Consider the following 27809-nt stretch of genomic DNA (forward strand, 5'->3'; position numbering starts at 1 on the left):
ACCAACAGATCTAAGCCGCATTTCAGACGTGGGAACAACCATTAATTATTCGCTGTTCCCCAGCTCCAGAGCTCAGATTGTTATTGCCCATCCTAGTGACCCGGGCCAAACCTCCCCATACAACGAGCACAGGCTCAGGAAATCCCCGGGGGAGATGAAACCCGGTCAATGAGCCTTCGAGCAGCATTGAACAAGCACCCGGACTGAAACATTTTAAATGCGGAAGTGAGAACTTACAAGTGAGTTTTCTAGCATTGAGGCGCGGTCTAAGGCGTCTGCGTTTAGGTCGCAGTCTTTTTTGGTAGGCGTGTGTTCAAATCCCACTTCTGACATTGTGCATATTTAATTACTAAGTGCAACTCATTTCTTTTAGACGCCACTGTGAAACACTTTGGGACATCCCTCAAAGGTGGGATTCAGCGGCTCACCTGCTCGCTGAACATTTCCATCTGACCTGGTACTGAAAGTGGAGACGTTTCCGCAGTGTAGGAGCTATCACGTACGTGGAAACATTTTGTTGGAACTTGCTCCTTATGCATGTCCAGGGGCGAGTTTGCTCTCCTGTGAAAGGACATAAGAACATAAAAACGAAAGAATTAGAAGCAGGAGTAGGCCCTATGGCTCCCGAGCCTGCTCCGCCATTCAATCAGATAATGGCTGATCATCGACCTTAACTCCACTTTCCTGCCTATCCCCATATCCCTTGATTCCACTACAGTCCAAAAATCAATCGACCTCAGCCCTGAATATACTCAACGAATGAGCATCCACAGCACTTTGGGGCAGAGATATCCAAGGAAAGGGGCTGCAATTATTTAAATCTAACAATCGCTGATGTCACAAGCACTGAACATTTTTAAACAAACTCCTAAAATAGAGTGTGTAAAATCAAAAGTGATAAAAGTTCATGACATGCAAAGCATGGAAATCACTGTGTGAAATGGGACTTGGATAACATTAATATCAATATTTTTCTGCCTGACATGGTGGTGGAAGCAGATTCAATGTTAACTTTCAAAAGGGAAATAAATTGAAAAAGAAACACTTGCAGGGCTTTGGGAAAAGAGCAGGGGAGTGGGAATAATTGGATGACTCTTTCAAAGAGCCGGCACAGGCACTATGGGCCGAATGGCCTCCTTCTGTGCTGTCTGATTCTATGATTCTATATTAAGTTATTACAGTTTGTCTGTCACCTAGTAAACTTGTTATTAATTCCTGCAGTGAGCTACACAATGTTGTGGGTTGATTAATGATGATTGAAACAATTATAAAGAGTCTCACTGACTTGAATCATCCCTTATTACCTTTGCTTAACAAAAATCTATCAATCGCAGATTAAAATGAACAATTGATGTTGTACCTTGAAAGAGCTATCCAAATAGTCCCACTCCGCTGCTCTTCCCCCATAGCCCCGCTGACCCTCCTGCCAGTGGAAACTGTTTCCCCATAATTTTGAACAACTCTGTTAAATCTCCCCTGAACTGTGATTAATGCAGTTCAATGTGGGCACGTGTCTTTGGGTCCAAGGAAGATCGGTCAGTGTTTGGTCTGAAAAAACTATGTCAGAGAATATTTTTTCTGTGAAAAAAACGGTCCTGTTTAATTTAACAAAAGTTTCCCCAGATCCCTGCTCTCACAAGCAATGAACATTTTAAACTATTCTCCTAAATTACAATGTGTAAAATGAGATATGGGTTAACAGTTCAGCACATGCAAAGAGCAAAATAAATGACTGAAGTTTCGACTGACACTCAGTCACCATGTTATAATATTTTTCATTCTGCAAAAGAAGGCTGTCGGTTAATTAATGGTGATTAAAACATTTCTTATTTTTTCACATTAGTTGCATGTTATTTATTTACTCAAATTTCTTCGCTTTAATTAATTAAAAACGGTGATGTCAAAGTTACTTCCCTAACCGGGGATCGAACCCAGTCACACTTACGGATCAGAATAGCTTATTGAATCATGTAAAGGTGCCCTCGAAAAATATCACTCTGCTAAATTAAAATCACGGCTGCAATTTGTTTCGGTGTAAAATAAGGGGATTGAAAATGTCAAAAAAAACGCCAGGCAGCGCCCGCGGTGAAACATGGCTCGAACTTAGAATTAAGTTAGTGCGAAGTAACCGCTGAGCTAAAGCTGACGCCGATCAAAGAGCGAAAAACCGCTCAATATAAAGGATGAGCTCAAAGATATCAGGCGCAGTGCAGTCAAATGTCAAATCCCTTGTTTCTTATTCAACAGAGGAAGAAGAGACATGAACGGGAATCAGAAGCCACAAACTTTAATTAAAGGCACAAATACTTACTGACAAATCATTTCACTGTAAAATTCTTTCACTTTATTTCAACGCTGACTACGTTTAATGTGAATGGCAGCACCATGGGATTTTAAGTTCAGAACTGTTTCTATTTAATGCGCATGGTAGAAATAACCGGTCCTGTTCAATTTGACCAAAGTTCCCCAGATTCCTGGTGTCATCAGCAATGACCATTTTAAACCAGACTCCTAAAGTGCAGTGTTTAAAATGAGGTATGGGTAACAGTACAAATTATTGAACTGTCGACTCTACCTCAGTTAGTATTTCTTTCATTGTGACAAAGAAAATTATCGGTTAATTCATGAGGCTTTACCGTTAAAGCAACAAACAAAAAGTTTAACAAAAACCTTCAAACAACGTGGGCACGAACCCAGGAGCCTGCTACTGACTGAGCTCCCATGGCCTGATCACTTTGACTATCTATTATCATTGATCGACAGTGGCACAGTAATTAGTGTGGATGGGAATAGGGAATTGCAAAGAGACATTGATTGAGTGGAAAAACTGGAGGCATCTGATTCAGAAGATTCGGGGGCGACGCGGAAATTCGAGAGTTTAATGGCTTTGAAAGGAACATTTTTGACATGTGCAGTTTCGGCCAGAGAAATGTTACTGAAAGGTAATGAATCCAGAATCTGGGATCCAGCATTTCACCTTCTCGCTGAACAGTTCTTTCTGGATATTTAGCTAAACAGAGGTTTCCATATTGTAGTGGTTATCACGTTCACCTCACAAGTGCAAACTCCCCGATTCAATCCCGGGCGCAAGCATTATGTTCAATAAATGGTCCCCGGTTCAAAACTGGGAAGAAACCTTCCCCATTTAAATTGAAAAATATGAAAATGGAAGAATTCATATTGTAATTAAATATCAATAAAATAAAATATCTCATAGAGCCCGTATATTATCTGAGCCCACACCATTCTTCACAGTCTCAAACTCAGCCCAGATACCGAGAGTGTCCCTTCCTCACTCCCGTTTCCTGACCTGATGGTGCAGAAAGCCCCTCTCAAAGCTGCACATTCGACTGGTTTCAGTGGATCCGCAGGAGACCTTTAAAGAATCCTGCAGCGTCGCCTCTGCTAATAATGGTAGATCGTCACCATATTTCACACACCGCCGCAACTCCGACCAGTTCAGTCTAAGTCCCCTTTTTAACAGTCTTAATTACTGCCAAATAACCTCTCTTGCACTGAAAATATATTTTATAAGTGTGGAATCTCATTCCTTCAGATATAAATTGTTGTTGAATATTTTTTATTTAATAAAAGTGTTTTTACATTTTACTATTTTATCTTCTCTCTCTCTTAATCCAACCTTTATATCCCTCTCTTTATTTCGCTTTCTGTGCCTGATTTGACATTGAATTCACTGTTCTAACAGATCCTGGTTCAGACTGTGCTGCTCATTAACGAATCTTCAATCAATTATTTATGAGGTAGGGCGGCACAGTGAGTTTGTTAATCGACCAGTATTCCAGAGGAATAGTGGAATGGTGGGGAGAAAATTGTCCAGTGCTTGCTGGTGGAGAGGTTTGCCTTGAGGGGGCACCGATGAATCGCCATTGCAGTGCTGGTCCCGCCACAAACTGTTCCTCAGCCGCAGACTTCATGATGATCTGGAGACCTGAGCTCACAATCCCACCAGGGCAGATGGTGGAAGGATTAAAATCGGGGATGTGTAAGAGCCCAGAATTGGAGAAGTGCAGAGATCACAGAGGGTGTAGGGCTGGAGAAGGTTACAGAGATAGGGGGAGGTGAGTCCATGGAGGGATTTGAAAACAAGGACGAGAATTTGAAAACTGAATTGTCACCTGGTTGGGAGCCAATGTAGGTGAGTGAGGCCCGGGGTGATGGGTGAACGGGACATGGTGCGAGTTAGGATGCGGGCAGCAGAGGATTGGATGAGCTGAAGTTTATGGAGGGAGGATGATGGGAGGCCTTCCAGGAGTACATTAGAATCGTCAAGTCTGGAGGTGACAAAGGCAAGGATGAGGGTTTCAGCAGCAGATCAGCTGAGGCAGAGGCGGAGTCGGGCGATGTTACGGAGGTGGAAGTAGACCGTCTTGGGCAGAAGCTCATCTCGGGGTCAAATACCAAGGTTGCAAGCTGTCTGGTTCAGTCTCAGTGGCCAGGGATTGGGATGAAGTCGGTGGCTCGGGAACGGAGTTTGTGGCGGGGACCAGCCCCGCAATGGCGATACATCACTTCCCTCTCAAGGCTACTTGCAAACCCCGTCCAGCAGCAATATTGGAAGAGCTGGACAATTTTAACTCCACCATTCCATTTTGGCCCGGCCTTTTCTCATCCATACCTTCAGTGTCTACACTTTGCCGCTGCTGAGCAGCCAATCACACAGTTGCTATCAAAGTTTATTTTATTTGACCCAGCAGGGACAAGAAGAAACCTGGTTCCACCGAGACTCAGGTCGCTGGATTCAAAGTCCAGAATGCTCACCATTACACCATGAAACCCTTAAACAGCATTTTTGAGGCCAATTCGCTTTTTTCCAACTCACCTGCCATTCACAGCTGCTGAGTATTTCCAGCGAATTCTGTTTTTTTTTCAAACTTCCGGCATCCGCAGCATTTTGTCTTGTGTTAGAAAAACAAGCGGGATCCTGGGCTTTACAGACAGAGGCATAGAAGGCAAAAGGAAGGAAGTTATACCAAACCTTTAGAGTATTGTGTGTAATTCGGGCACTGCGCTTTAGGACGGATGCGAGATTCAGTTCCGTGGAGTAGTGGAGAGAAAGAGGCTGTTCTCCTCAGAGCAGAGAATATAAGGGGAGATTTTGTAGACGTGTTCAATATCATGAAGAGTTTTAATAAAGTAAACAAGGAGAACATTTTTCAGCGGCAGAAGTGTTGCTCACCAGAAAACACATATTAAAGTGATTGGATAAAGTGTCAGTAATAAGGTTCTCTCGGGCTTTTGTTGGCCGATTTACTGGTAAACCTGGGAATTGAGGGGAAACTGGTCCATGGTTTGTAACACAAGCAGTGCGCGGGGTCAGACCGGCCCGGCTAGCTCAGTCGGTAGAGCCTGAGACTCTTAATCTCAGGGGCGGTTTGTGTTTCAAATTATTGGGCTGGTTTCACCGGCGATCCCCAGCTCTAAATCCCCCGGCACCTCTCGGTCAATGACTCTTTCAAAAAATGTGATTCAACAACATTAACAGGAAATCTGAAGTGTTTATAAACACCGGAAGCTGACACACCAGGGAAGACCTCACAGTGTTGGACACAGAGTGAAATACACTGAAGTGTTTATAAAAAGTTACAGAACACAACACGTGTGTGAAATTCCCCGTTGTTTTCTCGGCCCTGATGGGTTGTGAAGGGAGAGACGGGCCGAAGTCCCACTGAGCCGCACTGACCCCGAGCCAAGGTGAAATTAAAATCAGTTCAATCTTTAGCAGCGGGTGGCTGGAGAGAGACAAGATTCCGGAATCAAGGAGAGATTTTCTTATTTTGTTGAACCGCATTAATATGAAACACTCGTTGACCGAGCTGGGAATCGCCTTTAAAATCAGCCCAAAAATTTTAAGCGCATACTCCCCACCGTGGGGATGAAGTATCCGACACTCCACCGACTGGGCTAGCCGGACTGGTCTGTCGCAAGGACCCTGCCTGTGCTCCAGTTTCCTCTCAATTCCCCGGTTTATCAGTAAATCCACCAGCAAAAGCCCGAGGGAACCTTATTACTGATTCATTGTCCAATTACTTGAATAGAAAGCGAGCGGAGGAGAAGGATTGAGAGCTTTTAGTGTGGGACAGAAGTGATGTTGTTTGACGGAGAAGCGACACAATCTCAATCAGTGCAGAGAGAGGTGAGTCAGCGGGTCACCTTCTCCCTTAACACGTCCTTCTGACTCACGGCTGACAAACTGAGCAGAGGTTTCGGGACTGTAGCAATTATCACGCTCGCCTTACACGCGAAATGCCCCCGGTTCCGCTCCAGGGCGGGATGAATTATTTTGGAACTTGCTCCAGGTGAGCCTCCAGGGGCGAGTTTCCTCCCCTGTGTAAAAGCGGCGACAATTGTCGGTTCCTGTTAAACTGAACAACGGCTGCACCAGATTCCCGGTGTGACAAACACTGAACATTTTTAACCAACTCCTCAAATATCGTCTGTAAAATGAGATCTGGTGAAAATTCATCACAAGCAAAAGACAAAACACTTAAAAAAGTTTTGTCTGTCACTCGGTGACCATGTTAGGATTTCCTTCAGTTTGAAACAGAAAGTCGATTCATCAATTAGAACAATTGTTCATCTTTTTACAGAGTTTAATGAAATTCAGATAATAAAGTGTATGAAAACAAAAGTTAATCCCGGACCTGCATTTGTAAACCACATTTCTTTTCTGTGATGCTCCTGCTATAATCAACGGCGGTAGAGTTTCTGCAGTGTAGGGGCTGTCACATTCCCCTCGCGCACGAAATAGTCCCCGGTTCGATACCGGGCGGGAACATTATGAAAACCTTCCCCATTAAAATTGAATTAATATAAAAATATGGAAGAACTGATTTTGTGGTTAATTATCAATACAAGTAAAAATCTCAACGAACCCGTATATTTTCTCTGTATATTTCTGCACAGACTCAAACACAGCACAGATGACAGTGTCCCTCCCTCACTCCCGCTTCCTGCCCTGACGGTGCCGAAAGCCCCTCCCAAAGCTGCACATTCGGCTAGTTTCAGTGGATCCGCGGGTGATCTTTAAAGGATCCTGCAGCGTCGCCTCGGATAATAACCATAGATCGTCACCATATTTCACATACCGCAGCAACCCCGTCCATTTCAGTCTAAGTCCCCTTTTTAACTCTTTCGCGCCAGGCAAACTGTTTGTACAAAATTACATTTTAGGTGAAAACACGAATCAAAATCAAAAAACAAATCAAATCAACTTTTATTGTCATTGTAAGTGCACAAGTGCAGTACAACGAAATGTAGGCTTGCGGCTCCCGAGAGTGTACATTTAGATTAAGACATACACTCTCGAGCCGCAAGCCTACATTTCGTTGTACTGCACTTGTGCACTAACAATAACAAAAGACATGTTCGCGCAACCACAGCACCAAGTGCGGGTAGGCATCCACTTGAAATGTACAGTGAGGTGAAATATTACCACAAGCTCCTGATGGATATGTTTCCATGTCTAAAATGCACGCACCGAACAATGCAGCTCCTGGGAAAACTGCAAATCCAGGCAGGGCTGTCCTGCATCATTTGAAACAACAGTCAGACACAAGATTCTGCCAGTTTCCAATGTCTTCTCCTTCTGCTCCTATCACTTCTTTCCCTCCAGCTGCCTCTGTTCCTCCAGCCTGCAGGTGAATTAGATGCTTGATGTAAACGCAGCGGGTTCATGACACAAACCCTTCCCTTTCCCTCCGAGAGGATGACGCACGGTAGGTTGCTCCGTAGCCGCAATAGTTCAGTTGGGGGGAGCGACTTGAAGATTTATAAAAGTACAAAAGTAAAATACTGCGGATGCTGGAAATTTGAAATAAAAACAGAGACTGCTGGAAATACTCAGCAGGACAGGCAGCATCTGTAGAGAGAGAAACAGAGTTAACGTCAGACGAACGGTCATCGACCTGAAACGTTAACTCTGTTTTTCTCTCCACAGATTTAATAATGGTCCCGGATTCAATCCCGGGATTCGGCAGTTTTCAGTTCATTTGAGTTTCTTTCCGCTGCCATTCTCGAACTGAACGATTTAAACTGGAATTATTTCTCCGGCACTGAAAGTTTGGCGATTGAATAGAGAGACATCAAGCACGGCAAATATTTATAACGTTTTAGATTGATCGATTTCCTCCTGTGTTTTCCTCTGGATGTTGTCTCTCTCGGTGCCGGCGAACATTTCATTGATGCATTTGTCCTAAACTGAAGCCTGTTGCCCATCTCGCGGGGTCAGAGCCGCTCTGTCTGTCTCTTACCTGCTTGTGACCATTATCGGGAACATGCCGCCTGTTCAACTTTCATCAGCAAACCCAGAAACACAAATAAACAGAAAGATGTGTCTCTCAGCCCCGGTGGTAAAGGTGCAATGGATGTTAATCCAAATAAAGCCCCCGTGAGATTCTGTGTGGATTGGTTTACTTATAAAGTTTGTATTTTAAATATTTAGAAATTGCGTAAAATAATGAAAACATCCTGATGGTTTATACGGGGATCGAACCCGCGAGTTTGGCGCTATTAGCACCACGCTCTCACACCAACTGAGCTAACCGGCCACAAAGCTCCCGTTGGCCAGTCTTGAACCCAGGCTGGGGAATTATCGTTCAGGCTCACACTGGGTGACCGAGTTACTGCACAAACATTGAACAGACCACATCGCTTAAACATTGTTAACTGTTCGTATATACAACTGGGCAGAGTGTAAATCAAAAGTAACAGAGAAAGAGCTCTTTAGTTTAACAAACCTCATTCTAAAAATTATTATTGCACCACCGCTAAACAGCCCCTCCCTCAGTCCCGGTATAAAAACAGCCGGTGGGACCCCGACTGGATTCCAACCCCCAGCCGGCGGCTGGAGCCGAATCCCCGGCTCTAGATGTGGTTTCACGCTCATTCCTTTAGGAAACGCGGGTTCGGGTACGAAAAATCTCTCCTGATTCGCTCCTCTTATAGTGAAGGAGACAAAAAGTAACTAAAACCTGCCGAAACCTGGGATGGTCAATCTAACGCTTGCCCAACTAAGCTGTTTCGGCTTTACGGGCTGTGGTAGGTTCGTTGTTCTTATTCAGTTTCTACTGACCCCCATATAGAGCAGACAGGGCAGAGTCCCATCATTGGCCTGTGCTCTGGTGTATCTGGTTCCCAGGGCTCACAGTGAAGCGACCACGTGTATATCTGATCTCCACATTGATGAACAAATACAACAGCAAAAGAACTCTGTGGGAAGATTCCAACAGTTGTGAGAAACCCAGACACCATGTTAATATCTCACCGTCACCATTGGTCGATGAACCGATCTAATGGCTCAAAGCGGGTTTTCACATCAGTTTGTTTAACGGATTTTCTTTCAGCGACTATTTCCATGTTCCGACAATAAATGTTACATTTCTTTAATTTGCACAAGTAAACAGAGTTTGGACAGTTACTATCTTGCTCTCCGTGAACTGAGGTTTTATCTCGGTAATCTCCGGCTTTAGTATATGTTGTAAATAATCTTGGAACAGGTCTCTGTGGCACAATCGGTTAGCGCGTTCGGCTGTTAACCGAAAGGTTGGTGGTTCGAGCCCACCCAGAGACGGTGTTTTAACTTTTCCAGGTTTTCAAAATGTGCATTTTGGCTGCAAGATCATGGGATAAACTGTCGCACTGGCTACAATGTCGGTGAGTATGAGATCATCTACTGGGATCCGAAAAAACCGTTTCGTAACATTTTCTTAATGGTGACAGACTAATAGCAACATGAGGAGGCCCTTCAGCACCTCAGCCCTGTTCCTTCATTCAATTAGATCCTGGATAATCTGTATCTCAGCTGCATTGGCCCGCCTTGGTTCCATATCCAGCTTCACTAGTTTGGAATGGTCTCATTTTTAGGTGCGCCTGGTGCCGCTCCTGGCCTGCTCTTCTACACATCTCACTGAACCAGGTTTGGTCCCCTGGTTTGACGGTAATGGTAGAGTGAGGGATCTGCCGGGCCAGGAGGCTACAGATTGTGGTTGAATACAATTCTACTGCTGCTGATGGCCCAGAATTGTACAGAGAAAATACACGTGTTTTATGAGATATTTTATTTTATTAATATTTAATCACAAAATTATTTCAACTTTTTCATATTGATTCAATTTTAATGGGGAATATTTTACAAAATGTTTCCGCCCGGTTTCTAATGGGACCTTTCGTGTGTTAGGTGAATGTGATAACCACTACACTGCGGAAAGTCTGCTCCGTGAGTTGTCGTTAGAACATCACAGAAGAGAACCGCAGTCTACAAATGCAGGTAATAGAATCATAGAGTCACAGAGTCACACGGCACAGAAGGAGGGCATTCGGCCCATCGAGTCTGTGCTGGCTCTCTGTAGAGCAATCCAATCAGCCCCATTCCCCCGCTCTATCCCAGTATCCCTGCAAGTTTATTTCCCTCAAGTGCCTATCCAGCCTTCCCTTGAAAACTGAGTGTCTCCGCTTCCACTACTTCCGTCGGCAGTGAATTCCAGGTCCTCACCACTCGCTGCGTAAAAAAGTTTTCCCTCACATCCCCCCTATATCTCTTGCCAAAAATCTTAAATCTGTGTCCCCTATTCATTTTCTCTGTTAACTATTCTAAGGAACATCCCAAAGGTTTAAAATTGTGGATGTTAAAATGCATCCTTTCCATCGGGGAATATGAAGCCCGGTCTCTCTCGTGACAGGCAAAGATACTCACAACTCTACTAAGGAGAACTAACAAATACAAAATCTGTCAGAGCAACAGTCGAGCTGTGAACAGAGTGAGAAGGACACAGAAGAGACGGACATAGAGAGAGAAAGAGGCAAAGAGAGAGACAGAGACAAAGAGAGAGAGAGACGGACACGCAGAGCGAGATCCTCAGTTTGACGTCTCACAGTGTGGGCCCAGGGATGAGGGACTTCAGGTATATGCAGAGACTGGAGAAGCTGGGATTCTTTTCCTCAGAAGGTTAAGAGGAAATTTAATGGAGGTTTTCAAAATAAGGAGAATCCAGTGGCAGGAGGGTCGGTAACCAGAGGAAACTAATTGAAGATAACCGGCAAAAGAACCAGAGGGGAGATGTGGAGAATTTTTTTACGCTGCGAGTTATTGTGATTGGGAATGTGCTGCCTGAAAGGTCAGTGGAAGCAGATTCAATAGTAACTTTCAAAAGAGAATTGGTTTACTATTGAAAAGGAGAAATTTCCAGCGCTGTGGGGAAAGAGCAGGGGAGCGGGACTGATTGGAGAGCTCTTTCAATGTGCCAGCGCTGATTTGATTGGCCGAATGACCTCCTTCTGTGTCATATCAATCTATAATTCCATGGTCTATGAGTCTCTCCGCCCTGGGGTCGAAGGTGCAATGGATGTTCATCCAAATAATTCCCCATTGAGATTCGGTGTGGATTTGTTTCCTTATAAAGTTTGTATTATAAATTTCATGAAAAACCGTAAATTGCTGAAAATATTCTGATGACCCGAACGGGGATTGAACCCGCGACCTTGGCGTTATTAGCATCACACTCTCAGCAATTGAGGTAACCGGCAACAAAGTACCCCTTGGAAAGGTTCGAGCCCAGGCTGGGTGGTTGTATTTCAGGCTCACACTCGGTGACAGAGTTACTGCACAAACAATCAACACACCACATCGCTTAAACATTGTTAACTGTTCGTATATAAAACTGGGCAGAGTGTAAATCGAAAGTAACAGAAAAAGAGCTCTTTAATCTATTAAACTTAATTCTGAAAGTTATTATCACACCACCGCTGAACAGCCCCTCCCTCAAACACTGCCCTGATATAAAACCAGCCGGCGCAACCCTGAGCCGCTGTCACCACAACTGGACTCGAACACGCAGCGGGCGTCTGGAGCCGGATCCAGAGGGTCAGATGTGGTTTACATATAAGAACATAAGAAATAGGAGCAGGAGAAGTCCATTTGGCCCTTCAAACCTGTTCCACCATTCAATAAGATCATGGCTGATCGTCTATCTCATCTCCACTTTCCTGCACTATCCCCATATCATAAGAACATAATTGATTCCTTTAATATTCAAAAATCTATCGATCTCTGTCTTGAATATAGTCAATGACTGAGCTTCCATAGCCCCCTGGGGTAGAGAATTCCAAAGATGCACCACCCTCTGAGTGAAGAAATGTCTCCTCATCTCAGCCCTAAATGGCCAACACCTTACTCTGAGACTGTTACCCCTGGATCTAGACTCCCCCAGCCAGGGGAAACATCCTCCCTGCATCCAACCAGTCAAGCCCTGTAAGAATTGTGTATATTTCAATGAGGTCACCTCTCATTCTTATAAATTCTAGAGCATATAGGCCTAGTCTACTCAATCTCTCCTCATAGGCCAATCAACCCAGCCCAGGAACCAGTGTGGTGAACCTTCGTTGCACTCCCTCTATGGTAAGTATATCCTTCTTGAGGTAAGGAGATCAAAACTGTACACAATACTTCAGGAATGGTCTCACCAGGGTCCTATATAATTGCAGTAAGAAGTCTTTACTGTTATACTCAAATCCTCTTGTAATAAAGGCCAACATACCATTTGCTTTCCTAATTGCTTGCTTAACTTTCCATGATTCGTTTACAAGGACACCCAGGTCCCTCTGAACAACAACATTTCCCAATCTCTCACCATTTCAAAAATACTCTGCTTTTCTGTTTTTCCTACCAAAGTGGATAACTTCACATTTCTCTAGATTATATTCATTTGCCATGTTCTTGCCCACTCACGTAGCCTGTTTATATCCCCCTGAAGCCTACTTGCATCCTCCTAACAACTTTGTATCATCAGCTTACATACAACTTAATATTCCCATCCAGCTTTGTATACAACATTTGGTCCCCTCATCCTATTGATCTGGGAGGCGCGAGTTCAAGATCGGAAAATCTCTCCTGATCCTCTCCCCTTATGGTGAAGGAGAAACAAATTAAACAAAATTGGCGAGACCCTGGATTGAACCAGGGACCTTTAGATCTTCATTCTGACGCTTTCGAAATGAATTGCAGCCGGGCCGCAATGGCGGACTGCAGCTCCCACAATGCCGAGCGACAGCGAAAGGTCCCTATCTCTGTGACACAGGCCGCACTGCACTCTGGGGGCAGAGCTCGCACATGCGCACCTGAGGCACCCGATGAGCCGCCGCTTTCTCTCTGCGGCGCGGGACAAACTTTCAGTCTCTCCGTTAACAGTGAGCGGTGATTTTGCTGGAAACTGACGACACTTTCCCTTTTAATCCCGCGATTTTATGGCCGTGAACAGCGCGCATGCGCAGTGAGCTGGGTCACAGCAAGATGGCCACCGGGCGGCGAGTGACGCCACAATGCTGGCTGACGTCAGAAGGCCGCTGATTGGCGGTTTGCTCCGGGGCCGAGGGTCAGGGGTGAGGGGGCGGTTCTTGTGTCCGGCCAGAGAGCGGGCGGGATGAGAGGGAGCCCGGGGTAACTTGCATTTCACCATCGCCTTTCACAGCCTCAGCCCGGCCCAGAGCCTCACACACAATGGGGGGCTTGGCTTGTGAAGGGAGCTCACTCCAGGAAAAGCGGCAGGCACAGCAAGATCCCACACACAGCACTGTGAGCACAGCAGGATCCCATACACTGCACTGTGGGCACAGCAAGATCCCACACACAGCACTGTGGGCACAGCAAGATCCCACACACAGCACTGTGGGCACAGCAAGATCCCACACACAGCACTGTTGCCAATGGCCAAATAATCCACTTTAGTGATGTTGATCAAGGGAGAAATATTTGCCCCAGACCCCGGGAGGACTCGGCCACTCTTCTTCGATATGCTGCCGTGAGATTTTTTACATCCACCCGAGAGGGCAGACAGGGCCTCGGGTTAATGTCCCATCCAAAAGATGGCAACTGCGACAGTGCGGCACTCCCTCAGCACCATACTGCAGTGTCAGCCTGGATTTTGTGCTGAACTCTCTGGAGGGGGTCTTGAACACAACCTTTATGATTCTAGAAGCGAGAGAGTGTTACCAATGAGCCAAGGCCGACACCGAGTACTTCAGAACGGTCCTTAATTGTTCCGTCCCCTAACCCAATGTCTCTTTTTTTCCACAGGAGAAGTCATGCTGAAACTTCCAGGAATTTTGAGAAGGAATTTTCACCGGTGTTGAATAAATGTTCTGGAAAATACTTCATTCCGACTGGAAACTGCTTTGGATGATCACATGGCCGGGAGGCACCGAGACAATTCGATGAGACTGTGAAGGACGTAAAGTGAAATCAGGTACATGGCGAGCAACGGTGTTCAGGTAACTGGGGACCCCCGGGGTAATGGCCACTCTGTTCAGGTAACTGGGGATCCCCGGGGTAATGGCCACTCTGTTCAGGTAACTGGGGATCTCCGGGGTAATGGCCACTCTGTTCAGGTAACTGGGGATCCCCGGGGTAATGGTCACTGTTCAGGTAACTGGGGATCTCCGGGGTAATGGCCACTCTGTTCAGGTAACTGGGGATCCCCGGGGTAATGGCCACTCTGTTCAGGTAACTGGGGATCCCCGGGGTAATGGCCACTCTGTTCAGGTAACTGGGGATCCCCGGGGTAATGGCCACTCTGTTCAGGTAACTGGGGATCCCCGGGGTAATGGTCACTCTGTTCAGGTAACTGGGGATCCCCGGGGTAATGGCCACTCTGTTCAGGTAACTGGGGATCTCCGGGGTAATGGCCACTCTGTTCAGGTAACTGGGGATCCCCGGGGTAATGGCCACTCTGTTCAGGTAACTGGGGATCCCCGGGGTAATGGCCACTCTGTTCAGGTAACTGGGGATCCCCGGGGTAATGGCCACTCTGTTCAGGTAACTGGGGATCCCCGGGGTAATGGCCACTCTGTTCAGGTAACTGGGGATCCCTGGTGTAATGGCCACTCTGTTCAGGTAACTGGGGATCCCCGGGGTAATGGACACTCTGGTCAGGTAACTGGGGATCCCCGGGGTAATGGCCACTCTGTTCAGGTAACTGGGGATCCCCGGGGTAATGGCCACTCTGTTCAGGTAACTGGGGATCTCCGGGGTAATGACCACTCTGTTCAGGTAGGAAGTTTAAAAGGAAGTGGAACAGTGCGGGGAGAAAGTTGGCTGAGGATCGGAAACAGAGGCTCAGTGTTAATGGGAGTTGCTCAGATTAGTGAAGGGTTGGAAGTGGTTACCCCAGGGCTCAGTGCTGGGCCCACTTTTCTTCTCCCTATACAGAGACTGTTCGGATTTTCACAATCTGAACATTTGCTGATGGCACAAAAGTAGGAGGTTTGACAAACAGTAAAGAGACTGTAAATGTGTTCAGGAAGACATTGTGTAGAAAAGGAAAAATCAACCTGGCACTTAATTATTTTGGTCTTAAATTGATATCCTCTGGTTACCGACTCATTAACCAGCGGTGACAATTTTCTATCAGTTACTTGATCAAAACACCCCTCAAAATTTTGAACCCCTTTATCTGACCCCCTTTTCAACTTCTCTTCTCGTAAGAAAAGTTCTGTGAAGTCTCCCGTCCTTGGGATCATCTCAGTGAATCTCTTCTGCACCTCTCCATGGCCCCGACATTCTTACTAAAGTAATGCACCAAAATCGGGGGACAATATTCTGACTGTGGACCAACCCATGATGTGTCCAGGTGTAGCATTAACTCTCCATTTATACTCTGTGCCCTTATTTATAAATCCTCGGATACCATGTGGAATTTTGTAAAACAACTTTATCAACTTGCCTCCCACTTTTAAAGATTTGTGTATCTGGATCCCTGAATCTCTCTGCTCCTCCACTCCTTCTACAGTTTTACCGTATAGTGTCTATTTCCTCTCATTCTTCTCACCTCACATCTCTGCATTAATTTCCATCTGACATCGACCTGTCCAATCTGCTCACCTGTCTCTCTCCTCCTGAAGTTGTCCACAGTCCTCTTCATGGTTAACCTCACTCCTTATCTTTGTGGAAGCTGCAATGTTTGATATTGTGCTCCAAACACCCAAATTCAGGTCAATCATATCCACATATATTGAGAAAAGCAATGGTGCCCACACTGACCCCTGGGGATCACCACTGTTTAAATCCTTCCAGTGCAAAAAACAGCTGTTAACCACAACTCTGTTTTTTGTTATTTACCCATTCTGTCTCTCTCTCTCTCCCTCCTATCCAACCTCTCACGTTCTTTATCACTTAGTTCTCGGACACAAACAGACACATTTCCCCTTTTCTCTGTCCTTCTCAATTAAAACTGTTTCTCCCCTTTGTCGCCCCTAGTCTCGCTCCTTCTCACTCTTGTATCCACACCATCTCTTGCACTCCCTCCCTTTCCGATCCTCCCTTATTCAGACGCTTACTCTCACACACTGTCTCTCTCAGACTCACTCTCTCAGACTCACTCTCTCACACACTGTCTCTCAGACTCACTCACACAATGCCTCTCTCAGTCTCACTCTCTCACACACTGTCTCTCTCAGACTCAGTCTCACACACTGTCTCACTCACACTCACTCTCTCACACACGGTCTCTCTCAGACTCTCTCTCAGACTCACTCTCTCACACACTGTCTCTCAGACTCACTCTCTCACACACTGTCTCTCAGACTCACTCTCTCACACACTATCGCTCAGACTCTCTCTCACACATTGCCTCTCTCAGACTCACTCTCTGATACAATGCCTCTCTCAGAGTCACTCTCTCACACTCTGTCTCTCTCCGACTCACCCTCTCACACAGTGTCTCTCTCAGACTCACTCTGAAACACTGTCTCTCGCCGACTCATTCTCTCATACAATGTCACTCTCAGACTCACTCTCTCACACACTGTGTCTCTCAGACTCTCTCTCACACACTGTCTCTCAGACTCACTCTCTCACACTCTCTCAGACTCACTCTCTCACACTCTGTCTCTCTCCGACTCACTCTCTCACACACTGTCTCTCTCAGACTCACTCTGAAACACTGTCTCTCGCCGACTCATTCTCTCATACAATGTCACTCTCAGACTCACTCTCTCACACACTGTGTCTCTCAGACTCTCTCTCACACACTGTCTCTCAGACTCACTCTCTCACACACTCTCTATCAGACGCACTCTCTCACACACTGTCTCTCTCAGACTCACTCTCTCACACACTGTCTCTCTCAGACGCACTCTCTCACACACTGTCTCTCAGACTCACTCTCTCACACACTCTCTCTCAGACTCACTCTCACACACACTGTCTCTCTCAGACTCACTCTCTCACACACTGTCTCTCTCAGACTCACACACTCTCTCACACACTGTCTCTCAGACTCACTCTCTCACACACTGTCTCTCTCAGACTCTCTCACACACATTCTCTCTCAGACTCATGCTCAGACTCTCTCTCCGACTCAATCTCTCAGACTCTCTCAGACACACTCTTTCACACACGGTTTCTCTCAGACTCGTTCTCTCACACACTGTCTCTCTCAGACTCACTCTCTCACACACATTCTCTCTCAGACTCATGCTCAGACTCTCTCTCTCTGACTCAATCTCTCAGACTATCTCAGACACACTCTTTCACACACGGTTTCTCTCAGACTCGTTCTCTCACACACTGTCTCTCTCACACTTTTCCTCTCTCAGACTCACTCTCTCACACACTTTCTCTCTCAGACTCATTCTCACACACACTGTCTCTCTCAGACTCACTCTCTCACACACTGTCTCTCAGACTCACTCTCTTGCACACTGTCTCTCTCAGACTCTCACTCTCACACACTGTCTCTCTCTGACTCACCCTCTCGCAGACAGTCTCTCTCAGACTCACTCTCTCACACTATGTCTCTCTCAGAGTCTCTCTCACACACACTGTCTCTCTCAGACTCACTCTCACACACTGTCTCTCTCAGATTCACTCTCACACACTGTCTCTCTCAGACTCACACACTCTCTCACACACTGTCTCTCAGACTCACTCTCTCCGACTCACTCTCTCAGACTCTCTCAGACACACTCTCTCACACACGGTTTCTCTCACACATTTCCTCTCTCGGACTCACTCTCTCACACACCATCTCTCTCAGACTCACTCTCTCACACACTGTCTCTCTCACACTCACTCTCTCACACACTGTCTCTCTCAGACTCACTCTCTCTCTCACACGCGGTCACTCTCAGACTCACTCTCTCACACACTGTCTCTCTCAGACTCACTCTGAAACACTGTCTCTCGCCGACTCATTCTCTCATACAATGTCACTCTCAGACTCACTCTCTCACACACTGTGTCTCTCAGACTCTCTCACACACAATGTCTCTCTCAGACTCACTCTCTCACACACTGTCTCTCTCAGACTCACTCTCTCACACACTGTCTCTCAGACTCACTCTCACACACACTGTCTCTCTCAGACTCTCTCTCTCACACAATGTCTCTCTCAGACTCACTCTCTCACACACTGTCTCTCTCAGACTCACACACTCTCTCACACACTGTCTCTCAGACTCACTCTCTCACACACTGTCTCTCTCAGACTCTCTCTCACACATTGCCTCTCTCAGACGCGCTCTCTCACACAATGTCTCTCTCAGACTCACTCTCTCACACACATTCTCTCTCAGACTCATGCTCAGACTCTCTCTCTCCGACTCAATCTCTCAGACTCTCTCAGACACACTCTTTCACACACGGTTTCTCTCAGACTCGTTCTCTCACACACTGTCTCTCTCACACTTTTCCTCTCTCAGACTCACTCTCTCACACACCATCTCTCTCAGACTCACTCTGTCACACACTCTCTCTCAGTCTCACTCTCTCACACACTTTCTCTCTCAGACTCACTCTCACACACACTGTCTCTCTCAGACTCACTCTCTCACACACTGTCTCTCTCAGACTCACTCTCTCACACACTGTCTCTCAGACTCACTCTCTTGCACACTGTCTCTCTCAGACTCACACACTGTCTCTCTCAGACTCACTCTCTCACACACTGTCTCTCTCCGACTCACTCTCTCACACACTGTCTCTCTCAGACTCTCACTCTCACACACTGTCTCTCTCTGACTCACCCTCTCGCAGACAGTCTCTCTCAGACTCACTCTCTCACACTATGTCTCTCTCAGAGTCTCTCTCACACACACTGTCTCTCTCAGATTCACTCTCGCACACTGTCTCTCTCAGACTCACACACTCTCTCGCACACTCTCTCACACACTGTCTCTCAGACTCACTCTCTCAGACTCACTCTCTCAGACTCTCTCTCTCCGACTCACTCTCTCAGACTCTCTCAGACACACTCTCTCACACACGGTTTCTCTCACACATTTCCTCTCTCGGACTCACTCTCTCACACACCATCTCTCTCAGACTCCCTCTCTCACACACTGTCTCTCTCACACTCACTCTCTCACACACTGTCTCTCTCAGACTCACTCTCTCACACACTGTCTCTCTCAGACTCTCACACAATGTCTCTCTCAGACTCCCTCTCTCTCACACTATCTCTCTCAGGCTCTCACTCTCTCACACGCTGTCTCTCAGACTCACTCTCTCACACACTGTCTCTCTCAGACTCACTCTCACACATTGTCTCTCTGACTCACTCTCTCTCACACACTTTCTCTGACTCACTCTCTCACACACACTCTCTCTCAGACTCACACTCTCAGACTCTCTCTCTCCGAATCTCTCAGACACAATCTCTCACACACGGTCTCTCTCAGACTCATTCTCTCACACACTGTCTCTCTCAGACTCAGTCTCACACACTCTCTCACACACTCTCTCACACACTGTCTCACTCAGACTCATAGATACATAGAAGATAGGAGCAGGAGTAGGCCATTCGGCCCTTCGAGCCTGCTCTGCCATTCAATGAGATCATGGCTGATCATCCAAATTCAGCACCCGGTCCCTGCCTTCTCCCCATATCCCTTGATTCCTTTAGCCTTAAGAAATATATCCAACTCTTTCTTGAATATACTTAATGAACTGGCCTCCACTGCCCTCTGTGGCAGAGAATTCCACAGGTTCACCACTCCCCAGGCCCGGACGAGATGTATCCCAGGCTGCTGTGGGAGGCAAGGGAGGAGATTGCAAGGGCTCTGACACTAATTTTCAGAACCTCTCTGGCCACAGGGGATGTACCAGAGGACTGGAGAACAGCTAACGTAGTACCATTATTCAAGAAGGGTAGCAGGGATAAACCAGGGAATTACAGGCCAGTGAGTCTAACATCTGTGGTGGGGAAATTATTGGAAAAAATTCTGAGGGACAAAATTAATCTCCACTTGGAGAGGCAAGGATTAATCGGGGATAGTCAGCATGGCTTTGTCAAGGGTAAATCATGTCTAACAAATCTGATCGAATTTTTCTAGGGGGTGACTAGTGGGGTGGATGAGGGAAATGCTGTGGATGTGGTTTACATGGACTTCAGTAAAGCTTTTGACAAAGTCCCGCATAGGAGACTGGTCAAGAAGGTAAGAGCCCATGGGATCCAGGGTGCCTTGGCGCGTTGGATCCTAAACTGGCTGAGTGGCAGGAGGCAGAGGGTGATGGTCGAAGGTTGCTTTTGTGACTGGAAGCCTGTGCCCAGTGGGGTACCTCAGGGATCGGTGCTGGGTCCCTTATTGTTTGTGATCGACATAAATGATTTGGATGAGAATGTAAAAGGTATGATCAGTAAGTTCGCAGATGACACGAAAATTGGTGGGGTGGTAAATTGCGAGGAGGAAAGCCTCCGGCTACAGGACGATATAAACGGGTTGGTCAGATGGGCGGAAAAGTGGCAAATGGAATTTAACCCTGAAAAGTGCGAGGTGATGCATTTTGGACGGACAAATAAGGCAAGGGAATACACAATGAGTGGTAGGACCCTAGGAAGTACAGAGGGTCAGAGGGACCTTGGTGTACATGTACATAGATCCCTGAAGGCAGCGGAGCAGGTAGATAAGGTGGTTAAAAAGGCATATGGGATACTTGCCTTCATTAGCCGAGGCATAGAATATAAGAGCAGGGAGGTTATGATGGAGCTGTACAAAACGCTGGTGAGGCCACAGCTGGAGAACTGTGTGCAGTTCTGGTCGCCTCACTATAGGAAGGATGTGATTGCTTTGGAGAGGGTGCAGAGAAGATTCACCAGGATGTTACCTGGGATCACAGAATCACAGAATCACAGAAACCCCACAGTGCAGATAGAGGCCATTTCGGCCCATCGAGCCTGCACCGACACATATCCCACCCGATCCCCGTAACCCCTACACCAACACATATCCAACCCTATCCCCGTAACCCCACGTATTTAATCCCCCTAACACTAAGGGTCAATTTATCATAGCCAATCAACCTAACCTGCACATCTTTGGACTGTGGGAGGAAACCGGAGCACCCGGAGGAAACCCCACGCAAACACGGGGAGAATGTGCAAACTCCACACAGACAGTCACCCGAGGCCGGATTCGAACCCGGGTCCCTGGCGCTGTGAGGCAACAGTGCTAACCACTATGCCACCGTGCCGCCCTCATGGAGCGCCTCAGCTATGAAGAGAGGCTGGACAGGCTGGAGTTGTTTTCCTTGGAGCAGAGAAGGCTGAGGGGGGACCTGATTGAGGTGTACAAAATAATGAGGGGCATAGATAGGGTAGATAAAGAGGAACTTTTCCCCTTAGTGGGGGGGTCAATAACAAGGGGGCATAGATTCAGGGTAAGGGGCAGGAGATTTAGAGGGGATTTGAGGAGGAACTTTTTCACCCAGAGGGTGGTTGGAATGTGGAACTCAATGCCTGAAAGGGTGGTGGAGGCAGGAACCCTCACAACATTCAAGAAGCATTTGGATGAGCACTAGAAATGCCATTGCATACAAGGCTATGGACCAAATGCTGGAAAATGGGATTAGACTGGACAGGGATGGATGGGCGGCGCAGACACGATGGGCCGAAGGGCCTCTTTCTGTGCTGTAAAACTCTATGACTATGACTCTATGACTCTCTATGACTCTCTGGGTGAAGAAATTCCTCCTCATTTCAGTCCTAAATGGCTTACCCCTTATCCTGGACTATGACCCCTGGTTCTGGACTCCCCGGCCATCAGAAACATCCTTCCTGCACCTAGTCTGTCCTGGCCTGACAGAATTTTATAGGTTTCGATGAGATCCCCTCTCAATCTTCTAAACTCCAGTGTGTATAAGCCCAATCGACACAATCTCTCCTCATACGTCATTCCTGCCATCCCAGGTATCAGCCTGGTGAATCTTCGCTGCACTCCTTCCATGGCAAGTACATCCTTCCTCAGGTAAGGCGACCAAAACTGCACACAATACTCAAGGTGTGGTCTCACCAAGGCCCTGTACAACTGCAGCAAGACATCCTTGTTCTTTTTCTCGAACCCTCTTGCTACGAAGGCCAACATACCATTTGCCTTCTTTACCGCCTGCTGCACCTGCATGCTTACCTTCAGCGACTGGTATACAAGAATACCCAGGTCACTCTGCCTTCCCCTTCTCCCAATCTATTACCATTCAAATAATAATCTGCCTTCCTGTTTCTGCCACCAAAGTGGATAACATCACATTTATCCACATTATAGTGCATTTGCCATGTTTCTGCCCAATCACCCAACCTGTCCAAATCGTGCTGGAGTTTCACGACATCCTCCTCGCAGCTTACCCTCCCGCCCAGCTTTGTGTCGTCTGCAAATTTGGAGATATTACATCCAATTCCCTTGTCCAGATCATTAATATATATTGTGAACAACTGGGGTCCTAGGACCGATCCTTGCGGTACCCCACTAGTCATTGCCTGCCACTCGGAAAATGACCCGTTTATTCCAACTCTTTGCTTTCTGTCCGCCAACCAGTTCTCTATCCAAGTCAATACCTTGCCCCCAATCCCATTTGCCTTTATTTTGCACGCTAATCTCTTATGCGGGACCTTATCAAAAGCTTTCTGAAAGTCCAAATACACCACATCCACTGGTTCCCCCTTATCTATTTTGCCAGTTACATCCTCAAAAAATTCCAGTAAATTAGTCAAGCATGATTTACCTTTTGTAAATCCATGTTGACTTTGTCCGATCCAGTCACTGCTTTCCAAGTGCTCTGCAATTACATCTTTTATAATGGACTCTAGCATTTTCCCCAGTACCGATGTCAAGCTTACCAGTCGATAATTCCCCGCCTTTTCTCTACCACCTTTTTTGAATAGTGGGGTAACATCAGCTACCCGCCAATCCATGGGTACCGTTCCAGAGTCTATCGAGTTTTGGAAGATGACCAGCAATGCATCTACTATTTCTAGGGCCACTTCCTTAAGTACCCGGGGATGTAGATTATCAGGCCCTGGGGATTTATCGGCCTTCAGTCCCATCAATTTTCCTAACACCATTTCCCTACAAATACTGATTTCTTTCAGTTCCACCCTTTCATCAGACCCTATGTTTCCCGGCATCTCTGGGAGGTTATTTGTGTCCTCCTTTGTGAAGACAGAACCAAAATATGTATTTAGTTGGTCTGCCATTTCTTTGTTCCCCATTATAAATTCCCCCGATTCTGACTGCAAGGGACCTATGCTTGACTTCACCAATCTTTTTCTCTTCACTTATCTATAAAAGCTTTTACAGTCAGTTTTTATGTTCTCTGCAAGCTTACTCTCATATTCTATTTTCCCTTTCTTAATTAATCCCTTTGTCCTCCTTTGTTGAATCCTAAACTGCTCCCAATCCTCAGGATTATTGCTTTTTATGGCCAATTTATATGCCCTCTCCTTGGACCTTATGTTATCCCTAATTTCCCTTGTTAGCCACGGTTGGGTCACCTTTTTTATTTTATTTTTATGCCAAAGTGGGATGAACAAATTCTGTAGTTCATCCATTCGGTCTTTGAATGTTTGCCATTGCCTATCCACCGTCAACCCTTTGAGTGCCATTCCCCAATCAATCCTACCCAACTCGCTCCTCAGACCATCATAGTTTCCTTTATTTAAATTGAGGACCCTAGTCTCCGAGTCAACTACTTCATTCTCCATCTTAATGAAGAATTCGATCATATTATAATCGCTCCGACCCAAGAGGCCTCTTACAACAAGATTGCTGATTAATCCTTTCTCGTTACATAATACCCTGATCTCTGGTTGGTTCCTCGACATATTGGTCCAGGAAACCATCCCGTAAACACTCCAGGAATTCCTCCTCCACAGTATTGTTACTCATTTGGTTGGCCCAATCTATATGTAGATGAAAGTCACCCATGATGACTGCTGTTCCCTTATTGCACGCTTCTTTAATTTCTCTTTTAATGCCATCCCCAACCTCTGCCTTACTGTTTGGAGGTCTATAAACCACTCCCACTAACGTTTTTTCCCCCTTAGTATATCTCAATTCTACCCATACAGATTCCACCTCTTCAGAGCTAATATCCTTCATTAAAATAGTGTTAATCCCTTCTTTAACCAGTAATGCTACCCCACCTGCCTTTCCTTTTTGCCTATCTTTCCTGAATATCGAATACCCCTGGTTGTTGAGTTCCCAGTCCTGGCCTTCCTTGAGCCACGTTTCCGTAATCCCAACCAAATCGTATTTGTTTACTTCTATTTGCGCAGCCAATTCATCCACCTTATTACAAATGCTCCTCGCATTAAGACACAAAGCCTTCAGGCTTGTTTTTGTAACGCTCTTAGACCTATTAGAATTATTATTTACTGTGGCCATGTTTGATTTAAACCGTTGATTTCTCTGACTGCCACTTTTGTTTTTCTCCTTCCTATCTTTTGCTTTTATCCTTGTTTCCCTTTCCTCTGTCTCCCTGCTCAGGTTCCCAACCCCCTGCCATTTTAGTTTAAACCCTCCCCCACAGCACTAGCAAACACTCCCCCAAGGACATTGGTTCCAGCCCTGCCCAGGTGCAGACCGTCCGGTTTGAACTGGTCCCACCTCCCCCAGAACCGGTTCCAATGTCCCAGGAACTTGAATCCCTCCCCCTGGCACCATTCCTCCAGCCACGTATTCATCTGAAGTATCCTTCTATTTCTACTCTGACTAGCACGTGGCACTGGTAGCAATCCTGAGATTACTACCTTTGAGGTCCTGTTTTTTAATTTATCTCCTAACTCCCTATATTCCGCTTTTAGGACCTCATCCCGCTTTTTACCTATATCGTTGGTGCCTATATGCACCACGACAACTGGCTGTTCACCCTCCCCTTCCAAGATGTTCTGGAGTCGCTCGGAGACCTCCTTGACCCTTGCACCAGGGAGGCAACACACCATCCTGGAGTCTCGTTTGCGGCTGCAGAAACGCCTATCTATTCCCCTTACAATAGAATCCCCGATTACTGTAGCTCTACCCCTCTTTTTCCTCCCATTCTGTGCAGCAGAGCCACCCCTGGTGCCAGGAAGTTGGCTGCTGCTGCCTTCCTCTGATAAGCCATCCCCCCCCCAACAGTACTCAAAGTGGTGTATCTGTTGGAGAGGGGGATGGCCACAGGGGACCCCTGGACTACCTGCCTGCGCCTAGTACTCTGCCTGTTAGTCACCCGTTCCCTTTCTTCCTGTCCAACCTCTACCTGCGGTGTGTCCAACTCCGTAAATGTGCTATTCACATTGTCCTGAGCATCGTGAACGCTCCAGTATGTGTCCAATCGCAGCTCCAGCGCCGCAATGCGGTCTGTCAGTAGCTGCAGCTGGATGCACTTCCTGCACATGTAGTTGTCAGGGACACAGGAAGTGTCCCTGAGTTCCCACATATCGCAGGAGGAGCAGATCACGGGGCCCGGCTGTCCTGCCATGACTTACCCTTTAATTAATTGAATTTAAATTAAATCAATCAATCCCACTAATTACACTACAGTTAACTGGTTTACATAGAAACATAGAAGATAGGAGCAGGGGTAGGTCATTGGGCCCTTCGAGCCTGCTCCGCCATTCAATGTGATCATGGCTGATCATCCAATTCAGTACCCTGTCCCTGCCTTTTCCCCATATCCCTTGATCCCTTTAGCCTCAAGAAATATATCCAACTCTTTCTTGAATATATTTAATGAACTGGCCTCCACCGCCCTCTGTGGCAGCGAATTCCACAGGATCACCACTCTCTGGGTGAAGAAATTCCTCCCCATTTCAGTCCTAAATGGCTTACCCCTTATCCTTAGACTATGACCCCTGGTTCTGGACTCCCCGGCCATCAGAAACATCCCTCCTGCATCTAGTCTGTCCAGACCTGACAGAAATTTATAGGTTTCGATGAGATCCCCTCTCAATCTTCTAAACTCCAGTGAGTATAAGCCCAATCGACACAATCTCTCCTCATACGTCATTCCTGCCATCCCAGGTATCAGCCTGGTGAATCTTCGCTGCACTCCCTCCATGGCAAGAACGTCCTTCCTCAGGTAAGGTGACCAAAACTGCACACAATACTCAAGGTGTGGTCTCACCAAGGCCCTGTACAACTGTAGCAAGACATCCTTGTTCCTGTACTCGAACCCTCTTGCTACGAAGGCCAACATAACATTTGCCTTCTTAACCGCCTGCTGCACCTGCATGCTTACCTTCAGTGACTGGTGCACAAGGACCCCCAGGTCTCTTTGCACTTCCCCTTCTCCCAACCTATTGCCATTCAAATAATAATCTGCCTTCCTGTTTTTGCCACCAAAGTGGCTAACCTCACATTTATCCACATTATAGTGCATTTGCCATGTTTCTGCCCAATCACCCAACCTGTCCAAATCGTACTGGAGTTTCCCGACATACTCCTCGCAGCTTACCCTCCCGCCCAGCTTTGTGTCGTCTGCAAATTTGGAGATATTACATCCAATTCCCTTGTCCAGATCATTAATATATATTGTGAACAACTGGGGTCCTAGGACCGATCCTTGCGGTACCCCACTAGTCACTGCCTGCCACTCGGAAAACGACCCGTTTATTCCAACTCTTTGCTTTCTGTCCGCCAACCAGTTCTCTATCCAAGTCAATACCTTGCCCCCAATCCCATGTGCCTTAATTTTGCACGCTAATCTCTTGTGTGGGACCTTATCGAAAGCCTTCTGAAAGTCCAAATACACCACATCCACTGGTTCTCCCTTATCTATTTTACCAACAGTCGCTACTACACCAGAGAGATCTTAGAAACTACAAACCAGAGTTAAAGTTTAAAAAAAAAAGAGATACACTCACCAACCAAATACTCACCAACCAATCACTTACCTGCTTCCTGGTGACGTCACACTTTGATTACTTTTTACCTCTCTCCCCTGCTCCTGACTCACTGCCACCAGTTTGAACTGCCGCTGAAGCTGCGTTCCCACACAGGCCCGCTCTAGTCGGGCTGCTCCTGACTCACTGCCACCGGTTTGAACTGCCGCCGATGCTGTGTTCCCACACAGGCCCGCTCTAGTCGGGCTGCTCCTGACTCACTGCCACCGGTTTGAACTCACTCTCTCACACACGGTCCCTCTCAGACTCACTCTCTCACACACTGTCTCTCAGACTCACTCTCTCACACACTGTATCTCTCAGACTCTCTCTCACACATTGCCTTTCTCAGACTCACTCTCTCACACACTGTCTCTCTCAGACTCTCACTCACACACTGTCTCTCTCAGACTCACTCTCTCACAAGCTCCCTCTCAGACTCACTCTCTCACACACTGCCTCTCTCAGACTCACTCTCTCACACACTGTCTCTCTCCGACTCACTCTCTCACACACTGTCTCTCAGACTTACTCTCTCACACTGTCTCTCTCAGACTCACTCTCTCACACTCTGTCTCTCTCAGACTCTCTCTCACACACTGTCTCTCAGACTCACTCTCACACACTGTCTCTCTCAGACTCTCTTACACACTGTCTCTCTCAGACTCA

General features: G+C 46.7%; 1 non-coding gene across 1 annotated transcript; it reads left to right on the plus strand.

Moving 5' to 3' along the window:
• Nucleotides 1–9515: 9515 nt before the first annotated feature.
• On the plus strand, nucleotides 9516–9589 carry trnan-guu (transfer RNA asparagine (anticodon GUU)). Its single transcript has one exon. It is a non-coding gene; the product is annotated as a tRNA-Asn (tRNA).
• Nucleotides 9590–27809: the final 18220 nt, after the last annotated feature.

The sequence above is a fragment of the Somniosus microcephalus genome, unplaced genomic scaffold (genome assembly GCF_052327205.1).
Source record: "Somniosus microcephalus isolate GS21.2 unplaced genomic scaffold, FLI_Smic_1.0 unresolved_chr4, whole genome shotgun sequence".
In the NCBI taxonomy this organism is placed as follows: Eukaryota; Metazoa; Chordata; class Chondrichthyes; order Squaliformes; family Somniosidae; genus Somniosus; species Somniosus microcephalus.